We start from the raw sequence: 22,686 nt of genomic DNA on the forward strand, positions 1-22,686 counted from the left end.
ATACAGGAGTGTGTGAGAGAGGGGTTAGAGGGACCTTCCCAGATACTGGAGTGTGTGAGAGAGGGGTTAGAGGGACCTCCCCAGATACTGGAGTGTGAGAGAGAGGGGTTAGAGGGACCTCCCCAGATACAGGAGTGTGTGTGAGAGAGGGGTTAGAGGGACCTCCCCAGATACAGGAGTGTGCGAGAGGGGTTAGAGGGACCTCCCCAGATACAGGAGTGTGTGAGGCGGGTGTTAGAGGGACCTCCCCAGATACAGGAGTGTGTGAGAGAGCGGTTAGAGGGACCTCCCCAGATACAGGAGTGTGTGTGAGAGGGGTTAGAGGGACCTCCCCAGATACAAGAGTGTGAGAGAGAGAGGGGTTAGAGGGACCTCCCCAGATACAGGAATGTGTGTGAGAGGGGTTAGAGGGACCTCCCCAGATACAGGAGTGTGAGAGAGAGAGGGGTTAGAGGGACCTCCCCAGATACAGGAGTGTGAGAGAGGGGGGTTAGAGGGACCTCCCCAGATACAGGAGTGTGAGAGAGAGAGGGGTTAGAGGGACCTCCCCAGATACAGGAGTGTGAGAGAGAGGGGTTAGAGGGACCTCCCCAGATACAGGAGTGTGTGTGAGAGAGGGGTTAGAGGGACCTCCCCAGATACAGGAGTGAGAGAGAGGGGTTAGAGGGAGCTCCCCAGATACAGGAGTGTGTGAGAGAGAGGTTAGAGGGACCTCCCCAGATACAGGAGTGTGTGAGGCGGGTGTTAGAGGGACCTCCCCAGATACAGGAGTGTGAGAGAGAGGGGTTAGAGGGACCTCCCCAGATACAGGAGTGTTAGAGAGAGGGGTTAGAGGGACCTCCCCAGATAGAGGAGTGTGTGAGAGAGGGTTAGAGGGACCTCCCCAGATACAGGAGTGTGTGAGAGAGGGGTTAGAGGGACCTCCCCAGATACAGGAGTGTGAGAGAGGGGTTAGAGGGACCTCCCCAGATACAGGAGTGTGCGAGAGGGGTTAGAGGGACCTCCCCAGATACAGGAGTGTGTGAGAGAGGGGTTAGAGGGACCTCCCCAGATACAGGAGTGTGTGTGAGGGAGGTTAGAAGGACCTCCCCAGATACAGGAGTGTGTGAGAGGGGTTAGTGGGACCTCCCCAGATACAGGAGTGTGTGAGAGGGGTCAGAGGGAGCTCCCCAGATACAGGAGTGTGTGAGAGGGGTTAGAGGGCCCTCCCCAGATACAGGAGTGTGTGTGAGAGAGGGGTTAGAGGGACCTCCCCAGATACAGGAGTGTGTGTGAGAGAGGGGTTAGAGGGACCTCCCCAGATACAGGAGTGTGAGAGAGGAGTTAGAGGGACCTCCCCAGATACAGGAGTGTGTGAGAGAGGGGTTAGAGGGGCCTCCCCAGATACAGGAGTGTGTGAGAGAGGGGTTAGAGGGACCTCCCCAGATACAGGAGTGCGTGAGAGAGGGGTTAGAGGGACCTCCCCAGATACAGGAGTGTGGGAGAGAGGGGTTAGAGGGACCTCCCCAGATACAGGAGTGTGTGAGAGAGGGGTTAGAGGGATCTCCCCAGATACAGTGGTGTGAGAGAGGGGTTAGAGGGACCTCCCCAGATACAGGAGTGTGAGAGAGAGGGGTTAGAGGGAGCTCCCCAGATACAGGAGTGTGTGAGGCGGGTGTTAGAGGGACCTCCCCAGATACAGGAGTGTGTGAGAGGGAGGTTAGAGGGACCTCCCCAGATACAGGAGTGTGTGAGAGAGGGGTTAGAGGGAGTTCCCCAGATACAGGAGTGTGTGAGGCGGGTGTTAGAGGGAGCTCCCCAGATACAGGAGTGTGAGAGAGGGGTTGGAGGGAGCTCCCCAGATACAGGAGTGTGAGAGAGAGGGGTTAGAGAGACCTCCCCAGATACAGGAGTGTGAGAGAGGGGTTAGAGGGACCTCCCCAGATACAGGAGTGAGATAGGGGTTAGAGGGGCCTCCCCAGATACAGGAGTGAGAGAGGTTAGAGGGACCTCCCCAGATACAGGAGTGTGTGAGCGAGGGGTTAGAGGGGCCTCCCCAGATACAGGGGTGTGTGAGAGAGGGGTTAGAGGTACCTCCCCAGATTCAGGAGTGTGTGAGAGAGGGGTTAGAGGGAGCTCCCCAGATACAGGAGTGTGTGAGAGAGAGGGGTTAGAGGGACCTCCCCAGATACTGGAGTGCGTGAGAGAGGGGTTAGAGGGACCTCCCCAGATACAGGAGTGTGAGAGAGGGGTTAGAGGGACCTCCCCAGATACAGGAGTGAGAGAGGGGTTAGAGGGGCCTCCCCAGATACAGGAGTGAGAGAGGCGTTAGAGGGGCCTCCCCAGATACAGGAGTGAGAGAGGTTAAAGGGACCTCCCCAGATACAGGAGTGTGTGAGAGGGAGGTTAAAGGGACCTCCCCAGATACAGGAGTGTGTGAGAGAGGGTTTAGAGGGACCTCCCCAGATACAGTAGTGTGAGAGAGGGGTTAGAGGGACCTCCGCAGATACAGGAGTGTGAGAGAGAGGGGTTAGAGGGAGCTCCCCAGATACAGGAGTGTGTGAGGCGGGTGTTAGAGGGAGCTCCCCAGATACAGGAGTGTGAGAGAGGGGTTAGAGGGAGCTCCCCAGATACAGGAGTGTGAGAGAGAGGGGTTAGAGGGACCTCGCCAGATACAGGAGTGTGAGAGAGGGGTTAGAGGGACCTCCCCAGATACAGGAGTGAGAGAGGGGTTAGAGGGGCCTCCCCAGATACAGGAGTGAGAGAGGTTAAAGGGACCTCCCCAGATACAGGAGTGTGTGAGAGAGGGGTTAGAGGGGCCTCCCCAGATACAGGAGTGTGAGAGAGGGGTTAGAGAGCCCTTCCCAGATACAGGAGTGTGGGAGAGGGGTTAGAGGGACCTCCCCAGATATGGAGTGAGAGAGAGTGGTTAGATGGAGCTCCCCAGATACGGAGTGTGAGAGAGGGATTAGAGGGACCTCCCCAGATACGGGAATGTGAGAGAGGGGTTAGAGGGACCTCCCCAGATACAGGAGTGTGAGAGAGAGGCGTTAGAGGGACCTCCCCAGATAGTGGAGTGTATGAGGGAGGGGTTAGAGGGCCGTACCCCCAGATACAGGAGTGTTAGAGAGGGGTTAGAGTGCCCTCCCCATATACAGTAGTGTGAGAGAGGGGTTAGAGGGAGCTCCCCAGATACAGGAGTGTGAGAGAGGGGTTAGAGGGGCCTCCCCAGATACAGGAGTGTGAGAGAGAGGAGTTAGAGCGACCTCCCCAGATACAGGAGTGTGAGAGAGGAGTTAGAGGGACCTCCCCAGATACAGGAGTGTGTGAGAGAGGGGTTCGAGGGGCCTCCCCAGATACAGGAGTGTGTGAGAGAGGGGTGAGAGGGACCTCCCCAGATACAGGAGTGCGTGAGAGAGGGGTTAGAGGGACCTCCCCAGATACAGGAGTGTGGGAGAGAGGGGTTAGAGGGACCTCCCCAGATACAGGAGTGTGTGAGAGAGGGGTTAGAGGGATCTCCCCAGATACAGTAGTGTGAGAGAGGGGTTAGAGGGACCTCCCCAGATACAGGAGTGTGAGAGAGAGGGGCTAGAGGGAGCTCCCCAGATACAGGAGTGTGTGAGGCGGGTGTTAGAGGGACCTCCCCAGATACAGGAGTGTGTGAGAGAGGGGTTAGAGGGATCTCCCCAGATACAGTAGTGTGAGAGAGGGGCTAGAGGGAGCTTCCCAGATACAGGAGTGTGAGAGAGAGGGGTTAGAGGGACCTCCCCAGATACTGGAGTGTGTGAGAGGGGTTAGAGGCAGCTTCCCAGATACAGGAGTGTGAGAGAGAGGGGTTAGAGGGACCTCCCCAGATACTGGAGTGTGTGAGAGAGGGGTTAGAGGGACCTCCCCAGATACAGGAGTGTGAGAGAGAGGGGTTAGAGGGAGCTTCCCAGATACAGGAGTGTGAGAGAGAGGGGTTAGAGGGACCTCCCCAGATACAGGAGTGTGTGAGAGGGAGGTTAGAGGGACCTCCCCAGATACAGGAGTGTGTGAGAGGGGTTAGAGGGACCTCCCCAGATACAGGAGTGTGTGAGAGGGGTTAGAGGGAGCTCCCCAGATACAGGAGTGTGTGAGAGGGGTTAGAGGGCCCTCCCCAGATACAGGAGTGTGAGAGAGAGGGGTTAGAGGGACCTCCCCAGATGCAGGAGTGTGTGAGAGGGGTTAGAGGGCCCTCCCCAGATACAGGAGTGTGTGTGAGAGAGGGGTTAGCGGGACCTCCCCAGATACAGGAGTGTGTGTGAGAGAGGGGTTAGAGGGACCTCCCCAGATACAGGAGTGTGAGAGAGGGGTTAGAGGGACCTCCCCAGATACAGTAGTGTGAGAGAGGGGTTAGAGGGACCTCCGCAGATACAGGAGTGTGAGAGAGAGGGGTTAGAGGGAGCTCCCCAGATACAGGAGTGTGTGAGGCGGGTGTTAGAGGGAGCTCCCCAGATACAGGAGTGTGAGAGAGGGGTTAGAGGGAGCTCCCCAGATACAGGAGTGTGAGAGAGAGGGGTTAGAGGGACCTCCCCAGATACAGGAGTGTGAGAGAGGGGTTAGAGCGACCTCCCCAGATACAGGAGTGAGAGAGGGGTTAGAGGGGCCTCCCCAGATACAGGAGTGAGAGAGGTTAAAGGGACCTCCCCAGATACAGGAGTGTGTGAGAGAGAGGTTAGAGGGGCCTCCCCAGATACAGGAGTGTGAGAGAGGGGTTAGAGAGCCCTTCCCAGATACAGGAGTGTGGGAGAGGGGTTAGAGGGACCTCCCCAGATATGGAGTGAGAGAGAGTGGTTAGATGGAGCTCCCCAGATACGGAGTGTGAGAGAGGGATTAGAGGGACCTCCCCAGATACAGGAATGTGAGAGAGGGGTTAGAGGGACCTCCCCAGATACAGGAGTGTGAGAGAGAGGCGTTAGAGGGACCTCCCCAGATACTGGAGTGTATGAGGGAGGGGTTAGAAGGGCCGTACCCCCAGATACAGGAGTGTGAGAGAGGGGTTAGAGTGCCCTCCCCATATACAGTAGTGTGAGAGAGGGGTTAGAGGGAGCTCCCCAGATACAGGAGTGTGAGAGAGGGGTTAGAGGGGCCTCCCCAGATACAGGAGTGTGAGAGAGATGAGTTAGAGCGACCTCCCCAGATACAGGAGTGTGAGAGAGGAGTTAGAGGGACCTCCCCAGATACAGGAGTGTGTGAGAGAGGGGTTAGAGGGGCCTCCCCAGATACAGGAGTGTGTGAGAGAGGGGTTAGAGGGTCCTCCCCAGATACAGGAGTGCGTGAGAGAGGGGTTAGAGGGACCTCCCCAGATACAGGAGTGTGGGAGAGAGGGGTTAGAGGGACCTCCCCAGATACAGGAGTGTGTGAGAGAGGGGTTAGAAGGATCTCCCCAGATACAGTAGTGTGAGAGAGGGGTTAGAGGGACCTCCCCAGATACAGGAGTGTGAGAGAGAGGGGTTAGAGGGAGCTCCCCAGATACAGGAGTGTGTGAGGCGGGTGTTAGAGGGACCTCCCCAGATACAGGAGTGTGTGAGAGAGGGTTTAGAGGGACCTCCCCAGATACAGTAGTGTGAGAGAGGGGTTAGAGGGACCTCCGCAGATACAGGAGTGTGAGAGAGAGGGGTTAGAGGGAGCTCCCCAGATACAGGAGTGTGTGAGGCGGGTGTTAGAGGGAGCTCCCCAGATACAGGAGTGTGAGAGAGGGGTTAGAGGGAGCTCCCCAGATACAGGAGTGTGAGAGAGAGGGGTTAGAGGGACCTCCCCAGATACAGGAGTGTGAGAGAGGGGTTAGAGGGACCTCCCCAGATACAGGAGTGAGAGAGGGGTTAGAGGGGCCTCCCCAGATACAGGAGTGAGAGAGGTTAAAGGGACCTCCCCAGATACAGGAGTGTGTGAGAGAGGGGTTAGAGGGGCCTCCCCAGATACAGGAGTGTGAGAGAGGGGTTAGAGAGCCCTTCCCAGATACAGGAGTGTGGGAGAGGGGTTAGAGGGACCTCCCCAGATATGGAGTGAGAGAGAGTGGTTAGATGGAGCTCCCCAGATACGGAGTGTGAGAGAGGGATTAGAGGGACCTCCCCAGATACAGGAATGTGAGAGAGGGGTTAGAGGGACCTCCCCAGATACAGGAGTGTGAGAGAGAGGCGTTAGAGGGACCTCCCCAGATACTGGAGTGTATGAGGGAGGGGTTAGAAGGGCCGTACCCCCAGATACAGGAGTGTGAGAGAGGGGTTAGAGTGCCCTCCCCATATACAGTAGTGTGAGAGAGGGGTTAGAGGGAGCTCCCCAGATACAGGAGTGTGAGAGAGGGGTTAGAGGGGCCTCCCCAGATACAGGAGTGTGAGAGAGAGGAGTTAGAGCGACCTCCCCAGATACAGGAGTGTGAGAGAGGAGTTAGAGGGACCTCCCCAGATACAGGAGTGTGTGAGAGAGGGGTTAGAGGGGCCTCCCCAGATACAGGAGTGTGTGAGAGAGGGGTTAGAGGGACCTCCCCAGATACAGGAGTGCGTGAGAGAGGGGTTAGAGGGACCTCCCCAGATACAGGAGTGTGGGAGAGAGGGGTTAGAGGGACCTCCCCAGATACAGGAGTGTGTGAGAGAGGGGTTAGAGGGATCTCCCCAGATACAGTAGTGTGAGAGAGGGGTTAGAGGGACCTCCCCAGATACAGGAGTGTGAGAGAGAGGGGTTAGAGGGAGCTCCCCAGATACAGGAGTGTGTGAGGTGGGTGTTAGAGGGACCTCCCCAGATACAGGAGTGTGTGAGAGGGAGGTTAGAGGGACCTCCCCAGATACAGGAGTGTGTGAGAGAGGGGTTAGAGGGAGCTCCCCAGATACAGGAGTGTGAGAGAGAGGGGTTAGAGGGACCTCCCCAGATACAGGAGTGTGAGAGAGGGGTTAGAGGGACCTCCCCGGATACAGGAGTGAGAGAGGGGTTAGAGGGGCCTCCCCAGATACAGGAGTGAGAGAGGTTAGTGGGACCTCCCCAGATACAGGAGTGTGTGAGAGAGGGGTTAGAGGGGCCTCCCCAGATACAGGGGTGTGTAAGAGAGGGGTTAGCGGGACCTCCCCAGATTCAGGAGTGTGTGAGAGAGGCGTTAGAGGGAGCTCCCCAGATACAGGAGTGTGTGAGAGAGAGGGGTTAGAGGGACCTCCCCAGATACTGGAGTGTGTGAGAGAGGGGTTAGAGGGACCTCCCCAGATACAGGAGTGTGAGAGAGAGGGGTTAGAGGGAGCTTCCCAGATACAGGAGTGTGAGAGAGAGGGGTTAGAGGGACCTCCCCAGATACAGGAGTGTGTGAGAGGGGTTAGAGGGACCTCCCCAGATACAGGAGTGTGTGAGAGGGGTTAGAGGGAGCTCCCCAGATACAGGGGTGTGTGAGAGGGGTTAGAGGGCCCTCCCCAGATACAGGAGTGTGAGAGAGAGGGGTCAGAGGGACCTCCCCAGATGCAGGAGTGTGTGAGAGGGGTTAGAGGGCCCTCCCCAGATACAGGAGTGTGTGTGAGACAGGGGTTAGCGGGACCTCCCCAGATACAGGAGTGTGTGTGAGAGAGGGGTTAGAGGGACCTCCCCAGATACAGGAGTGTGAGAGAGGGGTTAGAGGGACCTCCCCAGATACAGGAGTGTGTGTGAGGGAGGTTAGAGGGACCTCCCCAGATACAGGAGTGTGTGAGAGAGGTTAGTGGGACCTCCCCAGACACAGGAGTGTGTGAGAGGGGTCAGAGGGAGCTCCCCAGATACAGGAGTGTGTGAGAGGGGTTAGAGGGCCCTCCCCAGATACAGGAGTGTGTGTGAGAGAGAGGGGTTAGAGGGACCTCCCCAGATACAGGAGTGTGTGTGAGAGGGGTTAGAAGGACCTCCCCAGATACAGGAATGTGAGAGAAGGGGTTAGAGGGACCTCCCCAGATACAGGAGTGTGAGAGAGAGGGGTTAGAGGAAGCTCCCCAGATACAGGAGTGTGTGAGCCGGGTGTTAGAGGGACCTCCCCAGATACAGGAGTGTGAGAGAGGGGTTAGAGGGACCTCCCCAGATACAGGAGTGTGAGAGAGAGGGGTTCGAGGGAGCTCCCCAGATACAGGAGTGTGTGAGGCGGGTGTTAGAGGGACCTCCCCAGATACAGGAGTGTGTGAGAGGGAGGTTAGAGGGACATCCCCAGATACAGCAGTGTGTGAGAGAGGGTTTAGAGGGACCTCCCCAGATACAGGAGTGAGAGAGAGGGGTTAGAGGGACCTCCCCAGATACAGGAGTGTGTGAGAGAGGGGTTAGAGGGACCTCCCCAGATACAGGAGTGTGCGAGAGGGGTTAGAGGAACCTCCCCAGATACAGGAGTGTGAGAGAGAGGGGTTAGAGGGACCTCCCCAGATACAGGAGTGTGCGAGAGGGGTTAGAGGGACCTCCCCAGATACAGGAGTGTGTGAGGCGGGTGTTAGAGGGACCTCCCCAGATACAGGAGTGTGTGAGAGAGCGGTTAGAGGGACCTCCCCAGATACAGGAGTGTGTGTGAGAGGGGTTAGAGGGACCTCCCCAGATACAAGAGTGTGAGAGAGAGAGGGGTTAGAGGGACCTCCCCAGATACAGGAATGTGTGTGAGAGGGGTTCGAGGGACCTCCCCAGATACAGGAGTGTGAGAGAGGGGGGTTAGAGGGACCTCCCCAGATACAGGAGTGTGAGAGAGAGAGGGGTTAGAGGGACCTCCCCAGATACAGGAGTGTGAGAGAGGGGGGTTAGAGGGACCTCCCCAGATACAGGAGTGTGAGAGAGAGAGGGGTTAGAGGGACCTCCCCAGATACAGGAGTGTGAGAGAGAGAGGGGTTAGAGGGACCTCCCCAGATACAGGAGTGTGAGAGAGGGGGGTTAGAGGGACCTCCCCAGATACAGGAGTGTGAGAGAGAGAGGGGTTAGAGGGACCTCCCCAGATACAGGAGTGTGAGAGAGAGGGGTTAGAGGGACCTCCCCAGATACAGGAGTGTGTGTGAGAGAGGGGTTAGAGGGACCTCCCCAGATACAGGAGTGTGAGAGAGGGGGGTTAGAGGGACCTCCCCAGATACAGGAGTGTGAGAGAGAGAGGGGTTAGAGGGACCTCCCCAGATACAGGAGTGTGAGAGAGAGGGGTTAGAGGGACCTCCCCAGATACAGGCGTGTGTGTGAGAGAGGGGTTAGAGGGAGCTCCCCAGATACAGGAGTGTGTGAGAGTGGTTAGAGGGACCTCCCCAGATACAGGAGTGTGAGCGAGGGGTTAGAGGAACCTCCCCAGATACAGGAGTGAGAGAGGGGTTCGAGGGACCTCCCCAGATACAGGAGTGTGTGAGAGAGGGGTTAGAGGGACCTCCCCGGATACAGGAGTGTGAGAGAGAGAGGGGTTAGAGGGACCTCCCCAGATACAGGAGTGTGTGAGAGAGGGGTTAGAGGGACCTTCCCAGATACTGGAGTGTGTGAGAGAGGGGTTAGAGGGACCTCCCCAGATACTGGAGTGTGAGAGAGAGGGGTTAGAGGGACCTCCCCAGATACAGGAGTGTGTGTGAGAGAGGGGTTAGAGGGACCTCCCCAGATACAGGAGTGTGAGAGAGGGGGGTTAGAGGGGCCTCCCCAGATACAGGAGTGTGAGAGAGAGAGGGGTTAGAGGGACCTCCCCAGATACAGGAGTGTGAGAGAGAGGGGTTAGAGGGACCTCCCCAGATACAGGCGTGTGTGTGAGAGAGGGGTTAGAGGGAGCTCCCCAGATACAGGAGTGTGTGAGAGTGGTTAGAGGGACCTCCCCAGATACAGGAGTGTGTGAGAGAGGGGTTAGAGGGACCTCCCCAGATACAGGAGTGTGAGAGAGGGGGGTTAGAGGGACCTCCCCAGATACAGGAGTGTGAGAGAGAGAGGGGTTAGAGGGAGCTCCCCAGATACAGGAGTGTGAGAGAGAGAGGGGTTAGAGGGACCTCCCCAGATACAGGAGTGTGAGCGAGGGGTTAGAGGGACCTCCCCAGATACTGGAGTGTGCGAGAGGGGTTAGAGGGACCTCCCCAGATACAGGAGTGTGTGAGAGAGGGGTTAGAGGGACCTCCCCAGATACAGGAGTGAGAGAGGGCCAAGGATGGCTTGAGGCCTGGCGGATTTTGCGTCACTGCGTGGGGTTTTTAAAGGAGATTTCCAGTGGCCTTCACTCTGTTTTTGGTTTTTATGCCCGTCACAATGAATTCTCTGAGGATCCGTCGGGCCGGAAAAAGGCGGAAGAAAGCGTCCCGTTATCACATCTTCCCTTCCTCTTGGAGCCTGCAGGGAGCTGGGGGAGGCCTCGCCCAGCGGAGTCAAAGGTCAGCAGCTCCGCCTGGGTCAAAGGTCGCCGTCCACCTTGTTTCCTGCGGGGAGACGGAATGGGCTACGGCCTGACCTGACTGCCTCCGCACTCCCCCTTTTGAAGGGACACTGTCGACAGCAGAATGAAACAGAACGGGGGGGGGGAAAAAAAAGTACTTGCCTTCACAGATAAGGGGTACGAAAAGAAATACTTACATTTATACAGCGCCTGTCACCACCACCGGACGTCCCCAACGCGCTGTACAGCCAATAAAGTGCTTTGTTGACGTGTTGTCCCTGTTGTGACGTGGAAAAACACGGCAGCCAAATTAGCGCACAGCAAGCTCCCACACACAGCAATGTGATGAGGACCCAGATAATCTGTTTTTTTGTGATGTTGATTGAGGGATAAATATTTGCCCCAGGACCCCGGGGATAACTCCCCCCCTGCTCTTCTTCGAAATAGTGGCCGCGGGATCTTTCACATCCGTCTGAGAGAGCAGACAGCGGCCTCGGTTTAATGCCTCATCCAATAGACAACAACAGTAAATTGAATTTATATAGCCTCCTTAATGTAGTGAAATGTCCCAAGGTGCTTCACAGGAGCATTAAGCGATAAAAATTTGACACCCAGCCCCATAAGTTGAAATTAGCGCAGGTGAGCAAAAGCTGGGTCACAGAGGTAGGTTTTAAGGAGCGTCTTGAAGGAGGAGAGAGAGGTCGAGAGGCGGGGAGGTTTAGGGAGGGAGTTCCAGAGCTTGGGGCCCAGGCAACAGAAGGCACGGCCACCGATGGTGGAGCGATTATAATCAGGGATGCTCAAGAGGGCAGAATTAGAGGGGCGCAGACATCTCGGGGGGGGAGATTACAGAGATAGGGAGGGAGCGAGGGCCATGGAGGGATTTGTCAACAAGGATGAGAATTTTGAAATCGAGGCGTTGCTTAACCGGGAGCCGGTGAAGGTCAGCGAGCACAGGGGGTGATGTGTGAGCGGGACTTGGTGCGAGTTAGGACACGGGGCAGTGAGCACAGAGGGTAATGGGTGAGCGGGACTTGGTGCGAGTTAGGACACGGGGCAGCGAGCACAGGGGGTGATGGGTGAGTGGGACTGGGTGCGAGTTAGGACACGGGGCAGTGAGCACAGAGGGTGATGGGTGAGCGGGACTTGGTGCGAGTTAGGACACGGGGCAGCGAGCGCAGGAGGTGATGGGTGAGCGGGACTCGGTGTGAGTTAGGACACGGGGCAGCGAGCACAGGGGGTGATGGGTGAGCGGGACTCGGTGCGAGTTAGGACACGGGGCAGTGAGCACAGGGGGTGATGGGTGAGCGGGACTCGGTGCGAGTTAGGACACGGGGCAGCGAGCACAGGGGGTGATGGGTGAGCGGGACTCGGTGTGAGTTAGGACACGGGGGCAGCGAGCACAGGGGGTGATGGGTGAGCGGGACTCGGTGAGAGTTAGGACACGGGGGCAGCGAGCACAGGGGGTGATGGGTGAGTGGGACACGGTGAGAGTTAGGACACGGGGGCAGCGAGCACAGGGGGTGATGGGTGAGTGGGACTCGGTGTGAGTTAGGACACGGGGGCAGCGAGCACAGGGGGTGATGGGTGAGCGGGACTTGGTGCGAGTTAGGACACGGGGCAGTGAGCACAGGGGGGTGATGGGTGAGTGGGACTGGGTGTGAGTTAGGACACGGGGCAGTGAGCACAGGGGGGTGATGGGTGAGTGGGACTGGGTGCGAGTTAGGACACGGGGCAGCGAGCACAGGGGGTGATGGGTGAGCGGGACTCGGTGTGAGTTAGGACACGGGGGCAGCGAGCACAGGGGGGTGATGGGTGAGCGGGACTCGGTGCGAGTTAGGACACGGGTCAGTGAGCACAGGGGGTGATGGGTGAGCGGGATTCGGTGCGAGTTAGGATACGGGGGCAGTGAGCACAGGGGGTGATGGGTGAGTGGGTCTCGGTGCGAGTTAGGACACGGGGCAGCCGAGTTTTGGATCACCTCTAGTTTACGGAGGGTAGAATGTGGGAGGCCGGCCAGGAGTGCGTTGGAATGGTCAAGTCTGGAGGTAACAAAGGCATGGATGAGGGTTTCAGCAGCAGTGTTATTGTGCAGGTGGGTGTTGGCGATGTTGGTGATGGAGAGGATATGTGGTCGGAATATCAGCTCGGGGCTAATGGGACACCAAGGTTGTGAACAGTCGGGTGCAGCCTCAGTCAGTGGCCAGGGAGGGGGATGGATTCGGAGGCGAGGGAACGGAGGTTGTGGTGGTTTTGCTGGTGAAGAAGATTTCAGCTCGGTTTACACACAGGAAGAGCAGCATTGAATCAGCCGTGTGTTCACACGCACAACACTGCAGGAGGCTGGATCCACAATCAAACTGAATTGGTCCAACAGTTACTCCCGAGCCATCTTTAGGCTGTGTGTGTTTCTGTGAGTTACTGAAAATATAACAAGCTCATAGTGGGACAGAGAGGGACAGGGCCAGAGAGAGAGAGAGATAGAGAGTGAGAGAGTGAGAGAGACAGAGCGAGAGACAGAGTGAACGAGAGAGAGGGAGAGAGAGAGGGAGAGAGACAGACTGAGAGACAGACAGAGAGAATGAGAGAGAGGGAGAGAGAGAGACAGAGAGACAGACTGAGAGACAGAGAGAGAGAATGAGAGAGAGGGAGAGAGAGAGACAGAGAGACAGACTGAGAGACAGAGAGAGAGAGAGATAGAGAGTGAGAGAGACAGAGAGACAGACTGAGAGACAGACAGAGAGAATGAGAGAGAGAGACAGAGAGACAGACTGAGAGACAGACTGAGAGACAGACAGAGAGAATGAGAGAGAGGGAGAGAGAGAGACAGAGAGACAGACTGAGAGACAGACTGAGAGAATGAGAGAGAGACAGAGAGACAGACAGAGAGAACGAGAGAGAGGGAGAGAGAGAGACAGAGAGACAGACTGAGAGACAGAGAGAGAGAGAGATAGAGAGTGAGAGAGACAGAGAGACAGACTGAGAGACAGACAGAGAGAATGAGAGAGAGAGACAGAGAGACAGACTGAGAGACAGACTGAGAGACAGACAGAGAGAATGAGAGAGAGGGAGAGAGAGAGACAGAGAGACAGACTGAGAGACAGACAGAGAGAATGAGAGAGAGAGACAGAGAGACAGACTGAGAGACAGAGAGAGAGAGAGATAGAGAGTGAGAGAGACAGAGAGACAGGCAGAGAGAACGAGAGAGAGGGAGAGACAGACAGAGAGACAGAGAGACAGACAGAGAGAACGAGAGAGAGAGAGAGAGAGAGAGAGAGACAGACTGAGAGACAGACAGAGAGAACGAGAGAGAGGGAGAGAGAGAGACAGACTGAGAGACAGGCAGAGAGAACGAGAGAGCGAGAGACAGAATGAGAGAGAGAGGGAGAGAGAGATAGAGAGTGAGAGAGAGGGAGAGAGAGAGAGACAGTGAGAGAGACAGAGAGACAGACAGACAGAGAGAGTGAGTGAGAGAGAGAGAGAGAGAGAGACAGACAGAGAGAACGAGAGAGAGAGAGAGAGAGAGAGAGAGAATGAGAGAGACAGAGAGAGAGAGAGACAGAGAGCGAGAGACAAACAGAGCGAGAGAGAGAGAGCGAGATAGAGAGAGACAGACAGACAGAGAGAGAGATAAAAAGAGACAGAGAGATAGAGAGAGAGACAGAGACAGAGAGAAAGTGAGAGAGAGAGAGACAAAAGGAGAGAGAGAGAGAGACAGAGAGAGAGAGAGAGAGAGAGTCAAAAAGAGAGAGAGAGACAGAGAGAGACAGAGTGAGAGAAACAGAGAGGCAGAGAGAAAGACAGGGAGAAAGTGAGCAAGAGAGAAAGTGAGAGAGAGAGACAGAGAGAGAGAGAGACTCACAGAATGAAAAAAAAGCGACACAGAGACAGACAGAGGGAGTGAGATAGAGAGAGACAGAGAGTGAGAGAGACAGAGTGAGAGAGACAGAGTGAGAGACACAGATAGTGGAGCTGAGTCCATGATCGGATCAGCCATGATCGTATTAAATGGCGGAGCAGGCTCGAGGGGCAAACAGTGATTACATAAGAATTAGGAGCAGGAGTCGGCCATTCGGCCCCTCGAGCCTGCTTCGCCATTCAATAAGATGGCGGCTGATCTTTGACCTCAACTCCACTTTCCTGCACTGTCCCCATATCCCTCGATTCCCTCAATATCCAAAAATCTACCGATCTCGGCCTTGAATATACTCAAAGACTGAGCCTCCACAGCCCTCTGGGGCAGAGAATTCCAAAGATTCACCACCCTCTGAGTGAAGAAATATCTCCTCATCTCAGTCCTAAATGGCCGAGCCCTTATCCTGAGACTGTGTGACCCCTGGTTCTAGACTCCCCAGCCCCGGGGGGAAACACCCTCCCTGTATCTACCCTGTCAAGCCCTGTGAGAACGTTGTATGTTTCAATGAGATCACCTCTCATTGTTGAACTGGATGTTGAGAGCGGGAGGCTGTGAAGGGCCTAAACGAAAGATGAGGCGCTGTTCCTCGAGCTTGCGTTGAGCTCCGTTGGGACGGTGCAGGAGGCCGAGAGACGGAGAGGTCAGAGCGGGAGAGGGGCGGAGAATTAAAGGGACAGGCGACCGGAAGCTCGGGGTCACATTAACAGACTGAACAGAGCTGTTTCTGCAAAGCGGTCACCCCAGTCTACGCCTGGTCTCCCCCCAATGTAGAGGAGACCACACCGTGAGCAGCGAATACAGTATGCTACATTGCAAGAAGTTACAAGTAAATCGGTGTTTCACCTGGAAGGAGTGTCTGGGGCCCTGGACAGTGGGAAGGGAGGTGGGGGGTAAAAGGGGCAGGTGTTGCATCTCCTACGCTTGCCCGGGAAGGTGCCGTGGGAAGGGGAGGGGGCGCTGGGGGGGGGGGGGCGGTGACTGCGGAATGGACCCGGGTGTCGCGGAGGGAGAGGTCCCTTCGGAACGCTGGGAGGGGAGGGGGGAGGTGTGATTGGGCGGTGGGATCGCGCTGGAGGTGTCGAAGGTGGAGGCTGGTGGGGTGAAAGGTGAGCACGAGGGGGAACCCCACTGTGGTCCTGGGAGGGGAAGGGGCAGAGGTGCGGGAAACAGAACGGACACGCTCGAGGGCCACGTTAACCACGGTGGAGGCGAATCCTCGGATGAGGAACAAGGAAGACATATCGGAGGCACTCGTGTGGAAGGTGGCATGGTCAGAGCAGATGCGACGGAGATGGAGAAACTGGGAGAATGGAACTGTTGTGTATAGAAGAACTCCACGAGGCCGAGGACTGTGAGCTAAACTTAGTGTGACCTTAGTCTTTATTACATCTCCAGAGTGCCTAAACAACATGGCAGCCGACCTTTTACACTGGCCCTGCATGTGTGTGTGTGTGCAGGTGACCATTAGGACTCCAACAGTGGCGCCCTCTGGTGGCAAGTATTACACGGTTACATACATAACATCACTCCCCCCCCCACAAAGTCTTCGGTACAAGTTATTTACAAGTTGAGGCGGTCCGGAGCCCTTCGCTCCCTGGTTGACCGTCTAAGTTCAAACCCTGGCGTGTGTGAGTTGGCCGGACCATGCTGCACTGCTCCGCGGCTGGTCTGACCGGACTGTCAGGAACGGTGGGTTCATCCTCGCGATTGACAGCGAGGTCGATTGCTGGTTGGGTGTGTGTTGGTGGATCGTCGATGGTGATGTCCTCTTCAAGTGGTTCCTGGTTGTCAGTAAATCCCAATTTGGTCTGGTCTAAATGCTTTCTGCACTGTTTGGCCATTTAACAGTTTGATTCGAAACACCCTGTTCCCTTCCTTGGCCAAGTCAGTGCCAGCAAACCCACTTGGGACCATGACCGTAATTCAGGACAAACACAGGGTCGTTAACATCAATGTCACGTGAAACAGACGCGCGATCGTGGTACATGTTCTGCCGGTGTCGCCGGGTTTCCACGGTGATCATTAAGACCCGGGCGCACTAGGGGAGAGCCTGGTTTTTGAGGGCTCTCTTCATGAACAATTCTGCCGGGGGAACCCCCGGTGAGTGAGTGGGGTCGCGTCCGGTAACCGAGCAGAACGCGAGACAAGAGGGTCACGCGTTTCATGCTCGGCTTGATGGTTTGGACTGCCCGCTCCGCTTGACCGTTAGACGCGAGCTTGAACAGAACAGACCTGACATGCTCGATGCCATTGCGGGTCATGAACTCGTTGAATTCCGAGCTGGTGAAACGCGGTCCATTGTCACTGACAAGGCCGTCGGGCAAACCACGGGTGGTGAACGTGGCCCAGAGACTTTCAATGGTGGCTGTAGACGTGCAGGATGACATGGTTACACATTCAATCCATTTGGAGTAAACGTCCACTACTACTAAAAACACCTTTCCTAGAAAGGGGCCGGCAAAATCTACGTGGATCTTGGACCACGGTTTGGAGGGCCATGACCACAGACTCAATGGAGCCTCCCTGGGTGCATTGCTCAGTTGCGAGCACGTGTTGCACTGATGCACGCATGACTCCAAGTCCGAGTCAATGCCGGGCCACCAAACATGCGACCTGGCGATAGCCTTCATCATGACTATGCCTGGGTGGGTACTGTGTAGGTCACGTGTAAACGTTTCCCTGCCTTTTTCTGGCAAAACCACGCGATCACCCCATAAGAGACAATCCGACTGGATGGACATTTCACCTTTGCGTCGGTGAAACGGCTTAATTTGATCTTGCATTTCCCCCGGGAACAGCCGGCCAGTTCCCATGTAGGACACAACTCTTTACTAATGATAGCACAGGATCCTGGCTGGCCCAGGTCCTGATCTGGCGAGCTGTGACAGGTGACCCCTCGCTCTCAAAATCATCCATGACCAGTAACAAGTCTGCGGGCTGAGCCATTTCCACCCCGGTGGTGGGTAATGGTAGCCGGCTGAGAGCATCGGCACAGTTTTCGGTGCCTGGTCTGTGGCGGGTAACATAGTCATAAGCGGATAATGTTAGTGCCCATCTTTGGATGCGGGACGAAGTATTGGTGTTTATACCTTTGCTCTCCGAAAACAGCGAAATGAGCAGTTTCTGGTCAGTTTCAAGCTCAAACCGAAGTCCAAATAGGTATCGGTGCATTTTCTTAACCCCATATACACATGCTAACGCCTCTTTCTCAACCATACTGTAGGCTCTCTCAGCCTGAGACAGACGTCTAGACACGTATGTAACCGGTTGGAGGTTACCCGATACATTGGCTTGCTGTATCACACAGCCGACCCGGTACGATAAGACGTCACAAGCTAGCACTAAACGTTTACATGGGTCATAGTGTACAAGTAACTTATTTGAACATAGCAGGTTCCTGGCCTTCTCAAAGGCTGCGTCTTGAGATTTAGCCCAAACCCAGACGTCACCCTGACGTAGCAACAAGTGCAAAGGCTCTAACAACGTGCTCAACCCGGGCAGAAAGTTACCGAAATAGTTGAGGAGTCCCAGGAACGAACGCAGCTCCGTCACATTCTGTGGTCTGGGTGCATTCTTGATGGCCTCTGTCTTTGAGTCCGTGGGCCTGATGCCGTCTGCTGCAATCTTTCTCCCCCAAAAATTCGACTTCTGGCGCCAGGAAAACACACTTGGAGCGTTTCAGCCTGAGTCCCACTCTGTCCAGGCGACTTAGAACCTCTTCCAGGTTGTGTAGATGTGCGATGGTGTCACGACCGGTGATCAGGATGTCGTCTTGAAACACAACGGTGCGCGGAACCGATTTCAGCAAACTCCATGTTTCTCTGGAAAATGGCTGCAGCCGAGTGAATCCCGAAAGGGCCCCTGTGGTCTATAAACAGCCCTTTGTGTGTGTTGATGCACGCCGGTCTTTTCGAAGATTCAGCCAGCTCCTGTGTCATGTAGACGGAGGTTAGGTCCAACTTGGTGAACGACTTCCCCCCTGCTAACGTTGCGAACAGGTCATCCGCCTTGGGTAGCGGATACTAGTCCTGTAGTGAGACTCGGTTAATCGTTACCCTGTAGTCTCCGCAGATTCTGACCGTGACATCGCTTTTCAACACCGGAACAATTGGACTGGCCCACGCGTTGAACTCGACTGGCGATATGATCCCTTCGCGTTGGAGTCTGTCCAGTTCGATCTCGACTTCCTCCCTCATCATGAACGGAACCGCCCGAGCCTTGTGATGGACGGGCCGTCCATCGGGGCCTAGGTGGGTCTGTACCTTGGCGCCTGCGAAGTTGCCAATGCCTGGTTCGAACAGCGAGGGAAACTTGCTCAGCACTTGAGCACACGAGGCGTCATCCACTGAAGATGGTGCTTTGATGTCGTTCCAATTCCATCTAATCTTTTCTAGCCGGCTTCTGCCGAACAGCATTGGACCATTGCCTGGAACAATCCACAATGATAGGTCCTGCACAGCTCCATCATACGATACCTTCACTGCCGCACTTCCAATGACTGGTATGAGCTCTTTGGTGTAGGTACGCAGCTTTGCATTAATCGGGCTCAGTTTGGGCCTTTGTGCCTTATTGCCCCACAGTATCTCGAAAGCCTTCTGGCTCATTATTGACTGACTCGCCCCCGTGTCCAACTCCATGGATACTGGAACTCCATTTAAGTTGACTTTCAGCGTTATAGGAGGGCTCTTGGTGGTGAAGGTATGTGCCCCATACACTCCTTCCTCGGGTCGAGTTGCCTGTGCTGCGTGATCCGCGCCGGATCGATCGTCCTCTGCCACGTGGTGTGTCGCAGCACGCTTGCTCATTCGCTGGAGGTGCCCCATTGTTGTGCAGCCTTTGCACACGTCGTGAATCGACATTGATGGGCCCGATGATTACCCCCTGCAGCGCCAACACGGTGCTAATGGATTCACATTCACCCCCCCCGATGGCGGTCTCTGAGTCATCACAGACCCTTGCAGCCACAGACGTACAGGCCCTGCCATGTGCAGTTCGGCCTGCCAGCGACGCCATTTTATGCACAGTACTTGCCCGGTGAGCTTCGATGTTGAGAAGATATCTGTTTGGGTGTTACTGTCCGTGGCCATGCACGCCTGGCCGATCGCGATGGCCCCCCCTGCTCAGGTCTAGGGTCTTCGGCAACCAGCAGCTTTCGAAGAACGACCTCGTGGCCGGTGCCCGGCACGGAAAAGTCCCGCAGCATTTGCCCCAACGCAGCTCCAAAATCGCAAGGTCCCGCGAGGCGTCTCAGGTCGCCGACATAATCCGCCACGTCCTGGGCCCCCCGGAGCGATGGTGCGTGTAAAAACGATACCTGGCCATGAGGATACTCTCCTTCGGCTTGAGGTGGTCCCGACCCAGCGTGCACAGCTCGGTATATTCCCTCTCCGTTGGTTTTGTCGGTAGCGAGCAGATTCTTGATGAGGCCCGTATATTTTAGGCCCGCAGACAGAGAGGAGAACCGCCCTGCGCTTGGCCGCGTTAGTGTCTCCTTCCAGCTCGTTGGCCACGAATTACTGGTCGGGACGCTCGACGAAGGCTTCCCAGTCATCACCCTCTACGAATCTCGCTCATATTCCAATGGCAGCCATGGTTGCGTGAAGGTTCGTATTCTGTTACTCGTCGCCAATTGTTGCGTCGAGAAGAGCTCCATGAGGCTGAGTACTGTGAGCTAAACTTGGTGTGACCTTAGTCTTCTTTAGTACAACTCCAGAGTGCCTAAACAACATGGCAGCCAACCTTTTATACTAGCCCTGCACATGTGTGTGTGTGTGTGTGTGTGTGTGTGTGTGTGACCATTAGGACTCCAACAGTGGCGCCCTCTGGTGGCAAGTATTAGTTACATACACAACAGGAATGGAGTCCTTACAGGATGTGAGGTGGGAGGACGTGTGGTCCAGGGAGCTGTGGGGGTCAGTGGGCTTGTGGTGGATACGGGTCGAAAGCCTATTCCCCAGAGATTGAGACACGGAAGTCGAGGAAAGGAAAGGAATAGGAGACGGCCATGTGAAGGTGAGGGGCGGGTGAACAGTGAATATTTTCTAGTTCGGGGCGAGAGCAGGAAAGGGCACCGATACAGACATCAACGGACCGGAAAAAGAGGTGCGCGAGGGGGACCCGAGTCGGACTGGAACAAGGAATGTTCCACATAGCCCGATCGGAAGGGCAGGCAGAGCTCGGACCCATGCGGGTTCCCCATAGCAACGCCTTCAATTTGGAGGAAGTGAGTGGAGTTTAAAGGAGAAGTTGTTCCACGTGGGAGCACGTTCAGCCGGGCGGAGGAGGGCTTCGGTGGACGGGGACTGGTTGGGCCTCTGCTCGAGGAAGAAGCGGAGCGCCCTCAGGCCATCCTGGTGGGGGATGGAGGCCCAGAGGGATTGGGGCGTCCGTGGTGAAAAGGAGACGAGTGGGGCCGGGAAACTGTTAACGTGGCAGAAGGCGTCGGAAGAGCCTCGGATATAGGTGGGAAGAGACTGGACAAGGGGCGGCGGGAGGGAAATAGAGTGGAGATAGGAATAAATAAGGTCCTTGGGGCAAGAACAGGCTGAAACTGTTATGTCCTTCGATGCTCTGATAATGACTCCACGAGGCACAATGTGTGGTACTTGAACTGTCGTGACCTTAGTCCTTTGTTAATGACTCCAGAGTGAGGATCATACCTTCTACACTCGGCCAGGCACACCTGTACAGGTAACCTACAAAGTCTCCCACTGCGGTGCCCCCTGGTGGCATCCCCTTGTGATGGTACAAGCAGTAACCATGCAGGATACATGACATCACTCTCCCCCCAAGCCTTTAGTGCAAATCGCCTTCCTGCATCGACTGTGCTCGGGTATCTTAGCTCTATCTGGTTGACTCTTGGCGGGACATTCCATTCTTGGGTGAGAGGTTGGTGCTGGTGGTTGCTGTTTGTGTGTGTCCCCGACCACTCCATCATTCCCCCCTCCCCCCCCCGCCCGGCCACACACATACAGATTGTGCCGGAAGCTCATTGCATTCATATACATTCAAGTTCAGAAAAACAAGTTTGCATTGCAGTTCAGTTGTGGGCCAAGTACGTTAGACTGGTGAGATACATTATCGATGCGTACTGGGGGTCGGTAACCAGTACGTAAGGAGGAGCTAGCTCCAGAACTGCTGGGTGGTGGACCAGGCAGTCTGGTGGTGGTGCGGTGCCCAGTGCTGGCAGCGGGAGCCCGGTTGGCTCAAGTTGCCCGCTCTCGGGGCTGTTGCCCGTGGTTCCTAGCGTCAGGCAGGTTCACAGATGCCTTATGTTGGCCTTCATAGCGAGGGGATTTGAGTACAGGGGCAGGGAGGTGTTACTACAGTTGTACAGGGCCTTGGTGAGGCCACACCTGGAGTATTGTGTACAGTGTTTTGGTCTCCTAACTTGAGGAAGGACATTCTTGCTATTGAGGGAGTGCAGCGAAGGTTCACCAGACTGATTCCCGGGATGGCGGGACTGACCTATCAAGAAAGACTGGATCAACTGGGCTTGTATTCACTGGAGTTCAGAAGAATGAGAGGGGATCTCATAAAAACGTTTAAAATCCTGACTGGTTTAGACAGGTTAGATGCAGGAAGAATGTTCCCAATGTTGGGGAAGTCCAGAACCATGGGTCACAGTCTAAGGATAAGGGGTAAGCCATTTAGGACCGAGATGAGGAGAAACTTCTTCACCCAGAGAGTGGTGAACCTGTGGAATTCTCTACCACAGAAAGTTGTTGAGGCCAATTCACTAAATATATTCAAAAAGGAGTTAGATGTAGTCCTTACTACTCGGGGGATCAAGGGGTATGGCGAGAAAGCAGGAATGGGGTACTGAGGGAATGATCAGCCATGAACTCATTGAATGGCGGTGCAGGCTCGAAGGGCCGAATGGCCTACTCCTGCACCTATTTTCTATGTTTAGCGCAGTTTGCTCTTTCAGGCTCGTGGTGGTTGTTGCCATCGGGTGCCTGAGAGGTGGAGCTGATCAGGGGCAGGGTATCGATACCGGAGCCGTTGCCCTGCTGAGATCGCTTGTTCTGCAGCTGATGTGTAATTGGCTCCATGGTGCATCACTCTGGTCCCAGGGACGCAGGCTACAGCGTTGGGTAGCTCGCTGGACCTGTGTGCCCCCCATGGGTGTTTGCCCGCTGCATTGGCTGTGTGCAGTTGAAACCCTACATCGCACAACGTTTCCTGACTTATTGTGAATAACCTGTAGCTCCGATCGCGATCGCGCGAATTTTCTTTGCATGTCCACAACTCTGATCATCAATTACACAATTTACATTTAACTCACAGTTGCTCTTACATTGATTGAGAGTGTGGGACTGTCCCTTTAAGTGTGGTGGGTTGCAGGCCTCCTTTAAGAGAGCCTTGCTATCTTTACCCCAATCCTCTTCTCCGTTTGGCGCCACGTGTTGCTCCATCAGCGCTGTACCTCGTGGATCTTGGGAAGGAGGTAGAAGTGGGCTGTGTGGGGTTGGGGAAC

Source organism: Pristiophorus japonicus, chromosome 23 (assembly GCF_044704955.1).
Source record: "Pristiophorus japonicus isolate sPriJap1 chromosome 23, sPriJap1.hap1, whole genome shotgun sequence".
In the NCBI taxonomy this organism is placed as follows: Eukaryota; Metazoa; Chordata; class Chondrichthyes; family Pristiophoridae; genus Pristiophorus; species Pristiophorus japonicus.